Genomic DNA, 16,443 nt, shown 5'->3' on the forward strand with positions numbered 1-16,443 from the left:
GTTCAAAAGAGCAAAAGATTGCAACCGTTCTCCATATTAGGGTTGCCGGTGAGCTGGAGCCTATCCCAGCAGACTGAAGGCGAGAGGCGGGCGAACCCCGGGCCCGTTGCCAGGCAGGCGGCGGCGCAGGGAACATATAGACAAACAACCATTCACACATCAACTCCAAACTCATGAACTCAAAGCTGCGAGGCAGACGTGTTAACCACTAGGCCGCATGCTGCCCATTCTGGCATCCCAGTAGAGATCATATTTATATATATATATATATATTAGCAAAATATCAACGGGTAGAATTTGCTTTGGAATCCCACTGTTTTACACCCATAGGCCTCTAGTCTAATCCAACCTGAGCCAGAAAACACTAACAATTTATTTAGGGTTTGTGAACTAAGCAAATAAACACTCCCAACTGTATCTGGAGCTTGGAGGACATCTTTAACGAGGGCTGTAAAACTCCACAGAATCACATAAAGCGGGCCTGTAAAAATAATGTGGGCACTGCATAAATGCTCATTTGGACTAATGAATTGGGGGAGCAATGAATGGCTGCACATCCTCCCTTCACGATTAAGATGGAGGCAACATGCCTGATAAGCATCATTCATCGGTAAGTCTGCACGCTTTGGCTTTCCACCTTCTCCGTTGCGTGTTCGAGTAACACAACCTTCCTTCAGTATACTTCACGTAATGTAACTAATCGTGTCCACCTTTATTTTCCAAATCTGTATTAGCATTGTGTCACCCATATAAGCTATCCAAATGCTGTACTCGGAAATGTCCAATGGGGGGGAAATGAATTGCTCGCTCAAATAACACACAATTAGGATGTGTGACTCACATCATAAATGTGGTATATGGTGGGAAAACAAAACAGCAATGAAATAATCAGATTGCGATTGGAGTCCCCTTGATTTGAGTCCAAAATCGGGCCAAATGTTGTAACATCGTATATGGCAGAACCTTATCCACAGTACTGTCGTGGAACATGCACACACACACACACACACACACACACACACACACACAGTGGAAGAACATTCCGTTGTGTCGCAGCAAAGACGACATGTAATGCGCATACATCTCCACAGATGGAGGGGCTTTCCGAAGACAAATGTTAAGCGGTCCAAAAGGCAGGGATGGTGGGAAAGGGAACGGCCAGATCTGCATACCTACACCGTCAACTGTTGGTATAGACAGAAGAGGAGGCCTGAGAAAAATAAAAGCCAGCCGCCAAAATGAGGGCACAGATAGAAAAGCAACCTTTGACCGCCAGCTGTCTGGGAGTCATCGCCCAGCCGCATTTGTCAGTCTGCGTCCCCGCGCGAACCCAGTCCGAGTGTCAGCGGCTCCCGGCGCGCGCCGCTGTTTGTGCGCGTTGCCCGCGTGTGTCGCTGCGTTCATGCGCGGGAGCCGTCTGCTATGTGTGTCAAAGCTGGCTTTATCTCTCGGGCAGATAAGGTAAGTAAACAGCTGCCCCCGGGCTTCCCGTCCCTGGCATGCTAGCGACCTCCTGCCCTCGCCACATGGTCGCCGGTGTCAGGGAAGGAGGAGACAACTCTCCAACTCTCCAAGGCCCAAAATGCAAAAGGCGGATTGAGAGAATACCGTATTCCCTTTTTAAAAGACACCAGTCCGGATGCTGACGCAAAGAGTTAACAAACCGACGTAATCAGAAGGCTTGTTATACATGTTGCGCATTGAGGATTGGCCTAGTTTGGACAGCTTAAGGCTTCACTCTCGGTCAAGCTGATTGGAGATTTATTCTTACATCTATCAATCCATCTATTAACTTATTAACCAAGATAAAACCTTCCTTCCACCCGCTCATCGCGGAATCCAAGCAACATTGAAACACTGCCAATCCACTTAACGAGTTACAGTATCTAATGCGGATAAACATATTGATTATAAGGCATCCCAAACGGCCTCATTATCTGAGAACAGGCAAGAGGTGCATGTTAACATGAGATACAAAACGCCCAAATCCATAGGAGCTTAGAGAAAAACATATGCGTGCAAAGAATATCCATACAGCCCCCCCCAATAAATACTACAAATCAATAAAATGGTCTCATGGAGAGCCACAGTCATGAGGTCACATCTGGGGTGAGCCTCAGATGTACCTTTGCTGTTTTTCATCCATCTGTCTGCAAACGGAGAGACAGACTCAAACTGGCTGCGCTCCACTTGAAATTTAAACCTGATGATGCAGTTCGAGCAACAACGGGTGATTATTGTGCGAGCAGTAAAAAAAAAAGGCACGGAGCCCCTAATGGGAAACTCACATCAGCTCAACTTTCTTTGTTTGCTCCATTTTTACAAGAAATGTCATCACAGTGCTCTGATGTCATGTTTTCTCTGCTGTTCGAAACTAGCAATGCTGAGATGCTTAAAGAAATGTTTCAAGGCAAGAGTTTTCCAAAAAACAGAAGCTACCTCAGCCCAAAGACCGCATACGAGACATTTGTGTCATCATTACAACCTGTTTTTGACAATTTTCCTCATGAAAATGTTTTCGCCATGCGATAATGTGCCTTAAACAAGACAAAACTCGATTGTCTTTAATTGTCCCCCCCCCCCACCCCACTGTAATTTGACGAAGCTGTCAGTGCATTCATGCAAATTTGGGGGCGAATTACAAAGGATACGGAGCCAGAGCCAGTTGCCCGAAGCAGATGTGAGGACAAATTGAATCGTCTCATATGTTTTACTTCCTGTAGGTGACATAATGTCTTCGTACTTTGTAATGTATGTTAGTGTGCATTTTTTGTTAAGGATTATGATTTAACCAGGAAATCCCTCATTGAGATTAAAAGTCTCCTTCAAAAGAGTGTCCCGGTCCAGGACAACAAGTAGTCTTGCAACACAAACACTATCCAAACAAACGTAAACAAAGGGGATTGAAGCCCGGTCCCCAGAACTGTGAGGCAGACGCTCTAATCAGTCGGGCACCGTGCCGCCCAAACGTAAACAATCAAAAATAAATAAAATCATCTGTCAATGGGACATACATTGGCAGGACTTCAACATACTACAAACGTACTACTTCAACACAGAGTTTAGGAATCTGCAGCATGGTTGCCTGTGGCCAGAGAAGATGCTCAAGTTGAGGGACAGACCAGAGGAGCCTGCATCTGTCTGGCACTCACTCAGAGATGTCTAGTATTTCATGCCGTGCCTCTGGGATCACTGGGCTTGCTCAGCCAGAACTTTATGAAAAACAGAGAAAGCAGGAACGAGTGGGAACGAAACGACGGCGCGGCAGGGAAACGAGAAAAATGAGCTGCATGACACGAGAGGACAGGAAAAAGAGAGATAGCAGAGAAGGAGGAGGTCCAATGGCTGAAATGAGAGAGGGAACTGCTCTGGATGATGATGTGTGTTTTCCATTCGGCCTTCAGCGTGTATCTACTTGTGTGCGTATTTGTACTGGCTTCTCCCGAGGCCCCCGAGTAGCCTGGAGGGCCCTGCTTGGATCCGTTAGGGAATTTCGCTGAAGAACAGGTGCAACCTGACATTTAAAGCGCACACAGGCAAGTTACAGAGGACCAACAGAAATTTGCATCGATGGACGGTGGTGTAAAACGGGCTATGCGTGCAATAATGTGTACAATTCTTTATAACAGCTTACATGGAATAAAGGAGTGGGCTTGTTTTTTTTTAAATTGTCAATTCAGGCATTAAACCCGAAAACCTCATCATGTGTGGCTGGTCACCATCACCTTTGTCACACATCCAGATTTATTGAGCAAACGGATGGGAAAATATTTATGTGTGTGCCAAATGTTTTTGGAGAACATGTTGACATTTAGGTGTTTTTTTTCCCCGATACATAACAGTAATGAAAATCTAACAATGGACTAGAAATGGTTTCTCTTTCACCTAAGCAATGAAACCACAAACAAACCAATTCCGCATTTATCCACTTGTGTTTTGGGATGAATGACAGCATCGGGAAGACATTCTGTGGGCTATTGTGGCGGTCTACGACAATGCATACCGGTAGTTTAATTGTGTGGTCAAAAAAGGATCATTATCATTATATCCCCTAACCAAACCGTGAGCGTCACACTGAAATTGAATGCACATTCCATAGTCATCAGGATGGGAGAGCAAATATTTGCACACTCACAGAATCCTCTTTTCCATGTACTCTATGCCATGAAAGTAGACTTTCTGTTGTTGTACCAATTGCGAATACACAATCGTATCATAATACCTTGAGCCCGAATGAAAAGAGTTCATGATGAACAGAAAGAATTGAGAACATAATTGACTTTACTCCTATGTCTGTCTGTCGACCCCGTTGACCCAAAGCGAATGTAATCATCCCGACCCATCTGGTATCATCTGAGGCAGGTTCTAGCACATCTTTTTCTTTCTCGGTTACACTACATGCAGCCATTAATCATTGTTTTACCGATATGCTGTTATCTGCCCATCCCTACCCTTTGCAGCGGAAGAACTTCAGCACTATAAGCCAATGCTCGACTTCAGTTGTATGCTGGAAAAGATGGTCTAAAGATACACTACATTGCCAAAAGAATTCGCTCGCCCGCCTTGACTCACCAATGAATTTTCAGTGACATCAGTGACGTTCTTAATCCATCGGGTTCAATATGACATCGGTCCATCCACCCTCTGCAATTATCTTCAACATCTTAAACTCTTCTGGAAAGGCTTTCCACGAGGTTTACGAGTGTGTTTATGGGAATTTAGGACCATTTTTCCGCTCTGTCGAGGCAGAAATATACGCGCCGTGGCTAAATTTATCTCCCGCCATATTTTTTTGAAGAAAGATAAATGACACCGTAACACATGTCCACCTTACTTGTCTTCGTCGCTTCTTCCTTTTAACTTCTAGCATTTGTTGTGCAGTTTCAACTTTTGACGCTAAACGAGTCAGTAACAATGATTTCATTTTAAACCAGTGACACTATCTATCCTTTCTCTATATTTGGGTTGCAGGTGTGCCGGAACCAGCCAATCACAGGACAGTAACGCACGCCGTCATTTTACTATGCTTTAACAGTAAATTCTTTTTCCATGCTGGCATTTGTTGCTTTTGAAGGTAAATGAACCAAGTATTGACACCCTAAAGATATCATCAGCATCGGGAGCAACTGGGCCTTCGTTGCTCTTTTCATCAAGGATGCGAGATTACGGGGAAATGAGAAGCAAACCTCCGATCTTCAAATTCAATTCCGCCACTCCGCCACATAATTTAGAATGCAAATTCATATAGAAAAGACAAAGATTTCTCATTAACCTGCATTTAGTAGATTGAGTCTTTAAATGCCCATACATTCGGGCTGGCACAGGAAGCTGTTTTCCATTGGTCATTGGAAAGCTTAACATTTAAAGACGCAATTGGTGGAAAGCTCAACAAACATGGCAAGATTTTGCTGAGCCGCGTGGCTTAAACAAACTTTTTGCGGGGAATCAAATGGTGTCTCTGTCAGAGGAGGGAGAGACTGGAATATGCTGAGTTTCTTTACTCTGATCAAAAGCAGAAGATGCCTGCTGTGGAAAAAGCATGACGAAATGCAAAGTTTACATGAGCTCAAGGCACAGGGCGTGTGGTGGGGGAGACAGGCAGAGAAACAAACAGACAACTACTGTCCAACAGCTGCACAGAGCGGTCGGATGGCAGAGGTCAAGGGAGAAGTCGAATGGAAGGTTCACATTTGAGGCCAGTATGGAACTATGGCCCTCGTTTCACGGTTCAATTTCCACTCCTTTAACTGCCCCACCCTTTTTAACTAGCCCTTTCCCTTACTGTACTCTTCTAGAAGTCCATTTGGCAGCTGGAGTTGGTTTAAAAAGGTCTTGAAACACAGGAAGGCCAGTAAAATGTAGTGAAAATTGGAGGAGGGAAGCTGAGGCACAAAGTTCAATTCAACCTTAAGCCACAGCGCCTCCTGCTCTCTTTTGAAGTTTTGAAGCAGGCTACCTGAGCGGGATGGTGATCTGCGTCACAACATGACATATCATAGCAAGGAATTCAAGTGCTAAGAGTAATGCATCACAATACAGGAGGTATATTTGTTCTGAAGAACAAGAAGATGAGCATTGTTTGCGTTTGCCTTACAGTCCCTTCCCGTACAAGAAGTGAGGATTGTCAGTCGCACTGTGTCCAGGTTGACCCATTTGCTATTGTACTAAAATGACTACGACCTTCATAGTGGTAGCCAAAACGTGGCACGGAGTGGATCAGTTCTACTTGTACCCAGTAGAATTTCATTCTTGAAATCCCATTGAACTGAACCGTGAATATATTGACGAAAACTCAGGTTTGCAAACTCGCGTGCTACAACGAGGCCGAAACCGCATCCTCGGCCATCCCGCATTTTAATCGGTCCATCTTGTCGTCATCCCTTCCTCATCCCTCCTTTGCGTGTGTCGTAAGAACTGAGCCCCTTGTTGACCGTCTGAAATTGACAAGCAAAACGCTCGGTCGCAGTCTCTTCGACCCCGTAGGGGCTCATCCCGTCCTCTCCTCCCGTGTCGACTCCTCATGCAGGCCTAATCCCTGCGGCTTTACATCTTAAAACTTTCGCCCGCTAGCTCAGGACAAGACCCAAAGAGAAATTAAAAATGTACTGCCTTAAGACGCTGCAGAAGTCGGCTTTGGAAATAACATTAAACCTACTGACACGACGCGGTCCCGAACGGCGAGCGCATCGCAGCCACCGTGGGCTCCTCCCACATATGCTTGTCTGCTTCATCCCATGCAAATTCCTGTCCTCAAGTCACACTCTGACACACTGTTTACCTCCATCTGTTTTCGCTCCACTGCATTCTCTTGAAGTTGCCGCTCGGTCTGTCGGGTGGGACTAAAATTCTTCGCAGCAATTCACTTTCCTCACTGGATCAAATCACCGAGTTAGGCTAGGTAGTTCCTTACTTCAAATTGACGGCCCGTCTGTTTGGCTTGCCTCAATCAAATCAGGCTTTGCTTGGTGATGCGATCTGGGGCCAAACCCAAATTCCCGCTTCCACTCTTTTTACAGTTTAATCCAAAGTTATATCACATTAAACGTAACCGATAAATTATCAAAAGGCTCTCCTGTGTGTGTGAAGGACCTCTGCATTACTGAAACAACGGCACGCATGACGACAAGTGCACTATATTAATGTGTACAAACTTGCATGTCAAAACAAAATCGTTCAAGAAATAACTCCGACTGTCATATGTTAATGAGCTTGTGTGTGCGCATCAATGCTTGTGTGAATGGTTAGGTTGACACTACAGGTTATATGGCCTACATTTGGAGACATAAATATCAAATTGAAGAAGACGTGAGAAGAGTCTGGCTGCAAACCTGACCCGGCAGGACGCGCGACCTGTCAGTCAAGTCCACTCCTAGGAACCTACGTCACATAACAGACAACACTGCAACTGAACCGAGAGAAGGCCCTCTTTTAAATAGATCAGGCTCCATACTAATACAAAAATAATGATGCTTTCACGTGCTCATAGGCCCTTTGGGGATTTTCAGCCATTTGAAAATATTTTTAAGAGGCCCGATTGCCCCCAGCTCCGCAGCTCAGCGAGGCCTTAAACCCTGCAGCTAAATCCTGGGGTTATGTAAGGTAAAGTCCTAAATCTCACCAAGCCTGATGTTACATATTACTGTAATTGCGAAGGGGGGGGGGGATAAATACAAGCTGGGGTGAGAGGGAAGACATTTGAAGAAAATTGACTTTTGGGTCTGGTGAAAGGAGGAACGAAGAGGAAATGAAAAGAAGGAGGTGTGAGAAGATGGATGGAGTCGTGGAAAAAGGAAGGGGGAACTCAAAGAGGGGAACGAATGAGACGAGGTCTCTTTCAACACTGCATTTCTGTTGGAGGAATGTACTCTCTCGAACCTAACCTCTCTCCCGTCTTCCCTTGAACACAGTGATGGGGCTCGCAGGATATGTTTTTGCTCTTGCCAAAAACATGAACTAAATGGAAATACAAAACTCTCTGAATTCATCATCTGTCCACCTGAACCTCCTGGGCCAGAAAGAAACGGACCCACATATCGTATATGAATTCAAATCCAAGCCCTTGGGAAGCATGACCACAAAAGCTCCACTGTTTTTCACATCTCTGCACATTGTTTTTGAAGCGTGCATGTTTTCTGAGCACAGCCTTTGTATGTATGAATCTGAAATGTGTACGCAGGCGGATAAGGCATGTTGTGATCACATTACATGATGCAAGGCCACGTCTAACGATGCAAACAGGCTTTACAATGACTATTTTTTTGGGGGGTAAAGACAGAGCCTTCTTTTTAGTAGGCTGGTAACAAATGTGGATATATATATATATATATATATATATAAAACTGTGTTTTGATAAGCTCAATGGAATACATAACAACAACAAATAATCGTGCAATAAGTCATCGTTACACTGTGCGGTGCAAGGGCTTCATCCCCGTAGCCCGTAGTGCACATAGGGCCGGGGCCGGGGCCGGGGCCGGGGAAACGGAAAAGGACAAAAAAGGATCGTTTCAGTCTATGAATTCCCCACTGAGCCATCCCCAAAACAGCACCCACATGGCCTTGCAGCCATGTAAGCCAGTCTGTTGCTATGCCCATTAAACATCACAATGAAACCAAGCCTGTATTCCCACTGGCACCAGAGATTGAATTATACCTCGCTGCGGATTAGAGTTCTGTCGGCAGGAAGGAGAGAGGGATACGGCGAAGACGAAGAAGCTTAGGTTCAAGGAGGGGTGGCTAAATGGTGGAGATCGCTCCCATTGTCCGTGTCATTGGCTGCCACCCAGGAGGAGGCCGGTCAACAAAGGGACTGTGAAAAGCAAAGAGGCTTTCTCTGTGCTGTGCTTGCTGTGTAACGTCAGGTAAAATGAGCTGTTGGGATATGTCGCTGAAGTCAGGGGATCAGTGTCGCGCTGTGTCAGCAGGCAAGCATGGTACAAATGACAGTAGACTAAGAAAAGAGTTCGGAAGGTTTGGAGGCCCTTGAAAAAGTCCTCTGATCTCCGATTTGCTCACGCTGTGCCACTCGCTTGCGGTCTCGCAGACTGTTTTGTTTTCCGACTCCTTTACTGACGGACAACGGGGGACCCGCGTCACAATGTCAATCACTCGGAGCCCGTGACCCATCTCATGCCTCACAGTCACGCTGACATCATGAATGCGGGCTATCGCCCCCGAGTTGTAATGATAAATACATGATCAAAGATGAAAACGTCCTCCATAGCCAGCAATCGATTTAACACATCCAGTCAGAACCAGAAAGAATTGTATGTGTATTCTCTGTGGAAGAGCCACTAGTTTATTTGTCAACACAGTAGATCCCTGCAGACATTTGTGAACTACGACGCCAAATGACCCAATTCCGATTCAAGCAATTCCTCTCTCCACAAAGTTATCCGTTACCATTATGACACGGGTCTCATACACGATGTGTCTTTGGTGTCCTTCCTCACTGTGGCTCTTGACGAAAGGTGCTGTCATTTCGCTTTCATCCCACATGGGCCACAAATGACTAGACTGTACCTGACCTTGAGAAAGATTGAATAACGTAGCCGTATTGTGTACTTAGTATACCGAGTCAAAGCTATGACCACGCATTTCAAGTATAGCGTACGGCTTTGTGGTTTGACAACATCCTTGTGGCCTACACAGATACGCTATTTCCACATGTTCAAATATGCCAAGTCAGCACTGTAAAGATAGCAGCTATGTCAGTCATCTCAGCCAAAACCGCATCCTTGATTGCTTTCTATTGCTCCAAAGAGAGTGTGGTGTTGTCAAAGCATTGTGATCGTGATCAGAGAGTTCGTCTGTACTCTGTCATCTCTCTGTCATCTCGCTTTCCCTCCGGCTCATCCTTTTACTGCATTTATGAGGCCCACATCTGTATCAAACATCATCTCCTCAGTCAGGGGTCAAAATATCGCAAAAAAAGCTTGGCTAAATCAGTGGAACAACCGGAAAAAGAGAGCAATACCATCTATTCTGGAGACGGAATTTTACGTAAAAGAGCACACGCCGACCGTCCTTCAGGCTTTTTCGACTTCAAATGCATTCAAATGAAATCTTAGCAGGGAGGAAGAATTTAGCTTTTACGATTCTTCCCACGAGAGAGAAGACAGACGAGAATGAGACAAATATTCAGTTATTGGATCGCACGTCTTGTTTTAAGTGGTTCTTTGAACGATTTTTAGGTGAGCTAGACCTGTAGTTGTTCCTCCCAAAGCACTGTCGATGGGACTGCACTGGTTGCATTATGGATAGCTAAAGTCACACTCTTGGGTATTCTTCTTAGGACTGAAGGTTGCCCTCCCTTGTGCACTCAGGAATTGAGGATCTCCGAGGACAAAATGTTCTCATACAAAGCGTGGATATTTTTTCTCTTAATCAGTTCATCCACGTGAGTGACAGTGACAGCATAGTGCTTCGCTCGCCTGACTTCCACGTAGGCAGCGTGGGTTCAGTTCCCAGTCAATGACGGTGTGAATGTGAGTGTGAATGGTTGTCTGTCTCTTTATCTGCCCTGCACGGATGGCCAGTCCAGGGTGTAGTCTGCCTTTCGCCCAAAGTCAGCTGGGATAAGCTCCAGCACCCCGCAAACCTGGCGGTAGAGAAAATGGATGGGTGGATTGATGGACTATTACTCAATCAGATGTTCTGAATCTCCTTCAGCTCTACCAAGACACTTTGGACAATTGCAGAACTGTTCTAGTGTTGGCCAATGCTAATTCATAAGTGAGTCATGCTCAGCAATACAAAATAAGAGTGTGGAATGTAAGCACTTGCTAAATTGTCCATTGTTTTTGGGTTAGAAAAAAAAAGTGCTATGCTGAGCTATTCTGAAAATTGTCCAATGCTGATTGACTGCTCCCTAGGTGATTTCAGTGAGTACTCACACGCTGAAGGAAATTTTACTGCAGGAAGTAACTCAGCAATACTAATCTCGCTGGGATCGGAAGACAAAGTGGAAAAAAATGGGGGGGGGGGGGGATTTACTGCAAGCGAAGGACTCAGCAGAAGATGGGAAGAGACTGGGAAACGGCTGCTAAAGCTCTCTGCAGAAACTGGCCCCAGTGTTGTTGTCATTGGTGCGATCTGTTTCCAACTCTTTCTTCTTATTCCTCACTTGCGCTTTCGACTCCTCTTTCCTTCATCCTTGAAACTACAGGAAACGCGCTGGCACAAGGCATTATTTTTTTCTCAATATGTCTCCTTCATTTAGCAGAGAACAAAACTGAAGAAAAATACTGACACTGAAGGTGAGAACCCTGGGCCCTGATTATCCCTATCACAAGGTTCAGTCAGTATACGTCACAAATGAGAGAAGCAAAGATCTGTTTCATTAAAAAAAAAAAAGATATTTCATTTGTTTTCCATGTGGGCGCTAGTGAGCAACTACAAAGACAATAGTTTGGGTAAGGTAAGGTATTTGGGACCCAGTTGCATCAGATGTCGATTGGTACTTTTCGTTGCCTCCTGTGGCTCTTCTCTCAAATGTAACTGGACCCGTCTGCCTCTGTGCTTGTGTTTAGACTAGGGTTCTGGTATTTTCTTATAATCACACAGTCTTCAATGACGTTATTCCCAGAAACACCGGCTAAAACTAGATTTTAGTGTTGTAGGCCAGGCTCCTTATTGCAACCATCATTTTCCTCTGCAGACTGACTTCAATGTCCTCCAAGGCATGAGCATAAAGATGGAAGGTGCCCGTTTTCAGTTCTACCATGACTTTGGCCCCCGTGAAAAGGGCAAGATCCACCAAGGCAAGGTTGGTTTATATATAAAAAAATAAATAAAAAATAAATATATATATATATATATATATATATATATATATATATATATATATAATATAATATATATATATATATATATATATATATATATATATATATATATATATATATGGTGGCACGATGGGCGACCGGATAGAGCGTCAGCCTCACAGGACCGGGGTTCAATCCCCGGCCCCGCCTGTGTGGGGTTTGCATGTTCTCCCCGTGCCTGCGTGGCTTTTCTCCGGCACTCCGCTTTCCTCCCGCGTCCCAAAAACATTCATGAATTGGTCTTTTTTTTTCCACCTGTCCCAGCTTTTTTGGAAAGTGTTGCAGCCATAAAATTCCAAGTTCATGATTATTTGCTAAAAACAATCAAGTTTATCAGTTTGAACATTCCATATCTTGTCTTTGTATTGTATTCAATTAAATATAGGTTGAACGTGATTTACAAATCATTGTATTCTGTTTAACACAACGTCCCAACTTCATTGGAATTGGGGTTGTACAATAAAAGCTGTTCAACTCAAAACACAGAATTCAATCAAAATGTACAAATAAATCTGTGAAATGTTTTTTTAAAAAAAGACAATGACATGTCAAAATGCCACAACTTCAAAACAGAAGAACAAGAAATGACTTTTGGCCGAGATCTCGTGTACTGTGAGATCAAACCAACCAAACATTGAACATGACGCAAATAAAAGTGTGACCAGGGTTGTGCTCACAAAAATCTTGTCTTTGTGGTGTATTCAATTAAATATGGGTTGACCATGATTTGCAAATCATTGTATTCTGTTTTTATTTATGTTTCACACAACCTCCCGACTTCATTGGAATTGGGGTTGTATATATTAGACTGACTGTACTATTCAGAGCCCAGACCTCTCCCCAATCAAACTCAAACAGAGATCCCAAAAGTTATGTTCGTCTCATCGTTCCATAAAGGATCATCCAATTCTCAACGAGCCATGGTGACCTCAGGCTCAGAGTGTGCCCCCAATCAAAAAGCACAATCTAGTCTTTTAATCCAGCTCCATAATCACAAATGCTCCTCTGATTCCCATCAGGACAGAAGCCTCAAAGCTCAGTACAGAGTGTAACAGGGCACCCTTGAATTACAGCAAATGAATTTCTCCACTGATTAAATCATTAAGGAGATTTTTTTTGGACTAGTCCTACTAAAACCCTGTCCTTTAAATTTGCTCCCAGCCCACAGAGTTAGTGAAGGGATCGTGAGGGAGGCGGGTTAGCAGTGGCTGGGATTAACTTGTTTGGGCTGTCCGCAGGCTCAAACACTAAGCGCTCAATCACTCAATCACCGGGATCTACCCGCTCACAAGGACTTAGCCTCACAGATCCCACTGACATTGACCGTGGTTGGAGCGCTAAATCTATCTGCTCTAGAACTGACCTCTCCAGCCGCTGATGATCCTGTATCCCTATCCGCGTTGACCAATATTGCACCCTTATCAGCAGCTTGCCATGAATGACGATATTAAGCAGTGAGGGGAAGGTGCTGGGACAGTGACGGTCCAGCATTACAAGCTCTTAACTCCAGCTGCAATTACGACTGACAAAAACTTGTTCAGACCGAAGAGAAGAATAAATGTGAAGCAAGGAGGACCTCAAAACACATCTTTTAGTGTCTCGGTCTTCTCACAAAACTCTGCCAATCTAAACCTATTTTCACTGCTAGAAGGAGACACCCCTAACGAGAAATGAATACAACTACACTGAACAATAATATAAACGCGACACTTTTGTTTTTGCTTCCATTTTTCGTGAGCCGGACTCCAAGATCTAAAACTTTTTCGACAATTTCCCTCAAATATTGTGCACCGATGTGTCTCCTTGGTCGAGATAATCCATCCCAGCTCACAGGTGTGGCATATCAAGACGCTGATTAGACAGCACGATTATTGCACAGGTGTGCCGTAGGCTGGCCACAATAAAAGGCCACTCTGAAATGGGCGCTTTTATCACACAGCACAATGCCACGGATGTCGCAAGCTCTGAGGGGAGCGCGCCATTGGCATGCTGACCACCGGAGCTGTTGCCCGTGAATCGAATGTCCATTTCTCTACCGTAAGCCGTTTCTGACAATTTGGCAGTACATCTGACGGGGCCTCACAACCGCAGACCAGGTGTATCTGAGAATACCGAGGGTTTTTATTGTTATATCGACAGATGACGATTTGCAAGTGGTTCAAGAGACTGGTTGAAAGACCTGGATCGTGATTGGATCGATAACAGTATTCGATTGGACGTAAGTACAGAAGAACGCAGAAGGGCTTACTGTATATGTGCTAAGTACGCTACTCCATCTTGCTCTAACACCTATCCTCCGACACCGCCTCTGGGTAAGTGCACCGCACACACACAGGGTACAGGAAACATCGGGCAACGATTAAGCTAATGCAGCCGTCGAACAAACACAGAAATACTGAAATCCATTCAATTGTGTGACGGAACCTTCTCTTGTCCAAAAGCCTTAATGTCTAATGCTGAAGGAAAACCTTGACTGAATTGTTGATACGGGGGCCAGGCCAACCAAACTGAGCGGTAGAGCCAGGATCTGCAAGTCGGCCTTTGATTTATTTGGATATTATTAGTAGGCTTATTACGTTTTCAGTTTTAGCAACACAGACTCCAGCTTCACTATTTTTTCAATCTCTTGACTAAAAATACAGCAAATGTGCAAAATGTTAGGAACACAAAAGGCCCATTAACGGCGCTCTTCAAGCGATTCAATAAAAAAAGATTTAGGAAAGGGAGGATTTGTTGGAAAGCTGCTGTGCACCGTTTTATCTGACATCTTACACATAAGTAATAATTTGGCAAATGAGTTCATACTTTTATTTATAGGTGTAATTATCTGTATTTACTGCCCGTCAGAGACACCGTCAGAAGTCCGCTTCTGCTGCAGAAACACCTGGTCAGAACCACATCAAGAAGATTAAAGACTCGCTTTGAGTTACTTGGTCCGTTGTCTTTGCTTTTATACATCAAGCCTAATGTTTTGCAAGTTACTGCCCATGTGGTGAAAGGGGAAAGAAAACATGATCAAATACAAATAAAGGGAAAGCTAACGTGAGGCAAGGCATGTTGGAGAAAAAAGGGGTCCTGGGGGAGAAGGAGCAAGAAGGAGTCCGGCAGCAAACGGAGCGGCGCTGGTGTCTGTTTTCCCTCTGGCTGGTGACGGGCGACTGCAGCCAGCATAAACACATGCCTTCATGGCTCACACATTTCCTGCTTCACTCCACATCCCAGCGCTGGCTGGGCCACACAGGCTCAGGACACCGCTGCGAGTTGCGCAGGCATGTACCAAACCTGGACTTCCAATTTGTTTCACAACATTTATTCATTGGCTTTCTTTTTGCGTGTTCCTTTTCATGTCCCCCTACGGATGAGATATTTGAACGCATAGTGCTTTCTCCCACTTTATGCCATGTCATTCCGTTATTTGCTGATGAAACGCACCTCCTTTCATCTGTAGAAAAAGCTTTGTCTCCTAAAGCGAGACCCTACTCCTTCAACTTTCAGGCAAAATCCGGCGGACACAATGGCAGTGGGTAGAGAGGGGGAGGGGAGTGTGGGAGCCTGAGAGGCAGTCGAGATATGGCTTGAACAGAATGCCAACGAGGGAGAGCAGGCCACGGAGACGACGCAAGGGTCTTTCGTGATCTATCGCCCTTCAGAGACTTCACAAGAAATGCAGCCATTTTTCTTGGTACAGTCCTATGTGCGGTGCAATCCTGCTGTTACTCGACATTCCCAGCCAGCTCCAGCTGCATCCTCTCCCGTCCACATACTTTAGAGTCACACGATTATTCACATATGCTTAATTGTAGGTGTTAATTTGAGAAATAGCAGAAGGAACTTGTGTTCTTGCTGAGGGCTGTATGAATTGAAAGCACAGGGGTCATTGAGGCGAGTCGGGGTGTAAAACAGCCCTAGTACGCCATAGTCCAGAAGGAGATGATTATCTGGAGCTAATTTAACCCACAGTGGGGCTCAGTGTATCCCTGAAGGATAATAGAGGGGTATTTTTACGGCAGACGCCATACCGGATAAGGTGTCCCAGAAGAACTCTTCCGAGACAGTCGTCCAGGCGTCATCGCCTTACGCAGTCGACTCCGTATCGCTTCATCATAAATCCGGCTAAGGGGGAGCAAGCGGGACGTGCCGTATGTTTACAATTAAAAGTGACAGGACAAAAATGGGAATGATGCACTTAAAGACTCGTTCGTGTGCCGTGTGTAGCCTAAACACTGCTTCGAACTGAGTTACAGCGCAGAATCTCTTCTTATAACACGATCCTGTCAGCCAATAATAAAATTCCAAGGCTGAGACCTGCACATGTTCTGGCTAGGTCTCACTGCTGTGCAAAAATGCACACATTGAAGCCCCAACTCTGAACTTGTGTAAACTTGCACTTAATAATGTGTATTAAGTGCCTTTGCTTCGGTCGTTAGCGCGCACACACACACACACAAAAGCGGAAACCCGATCACTAGCTGACCTATCGGCTTCCAGGAACATTAATATGCGTGACAAACTTTCTCATTTGACACTTTCACCCTATGCCTACCCCTCTCCCTTTCTTTCAGTCTGCTTTCAATTCTGCCTGCAACTCAAGTGAGGTCATTCTTTTAGGAGAATGTAC

The 16,443-nt window shown here is 44.8% G+C and overlaps 1 protein-coding gene and 1 long non-coding RNA gene across 17 annotated transcripts in view; one reads left to right on the forward strand and one right to left on the reverse strand.

Moving 5' to 3' along the window:
- nfixb (nuclear factor I/Xb) overlaps nt 1–16,443 on the reverse strand; it is a 123,273-nt gene that overhangs the window by 35,970 nt on the left and 70,860 nt on the right. The window lies entirely within an intron of this gene.
- Nucleotides 13,249–15,784, forward strand: LOC133465361 (uncharacterized). Its single transcript, XR_009784614.1, has 3 exons — nt 13,249–13,862; nt 13,965–14,043; nt 14,673–15,784. It is a non-coding gene; the product is annotated as an uncharacterized LOC133465361 (long non-coding RNA).

This window comes from Phyllopteryx taeniolatus, chromosome 16, assembly GCF_024500385.1.
Source record: "Phyllopteryx taeniolatus isolate TA_2022b chromosome 16, UOR_Ptae_1.2, whole genome shotgun sequence".
NCBI lineage: Eukaryota > Metazoa > Chordata > Actinopteri > Syngnathiformes > Syngnathidae > Phyllopteryx > Phyllopteryx taeniolatus.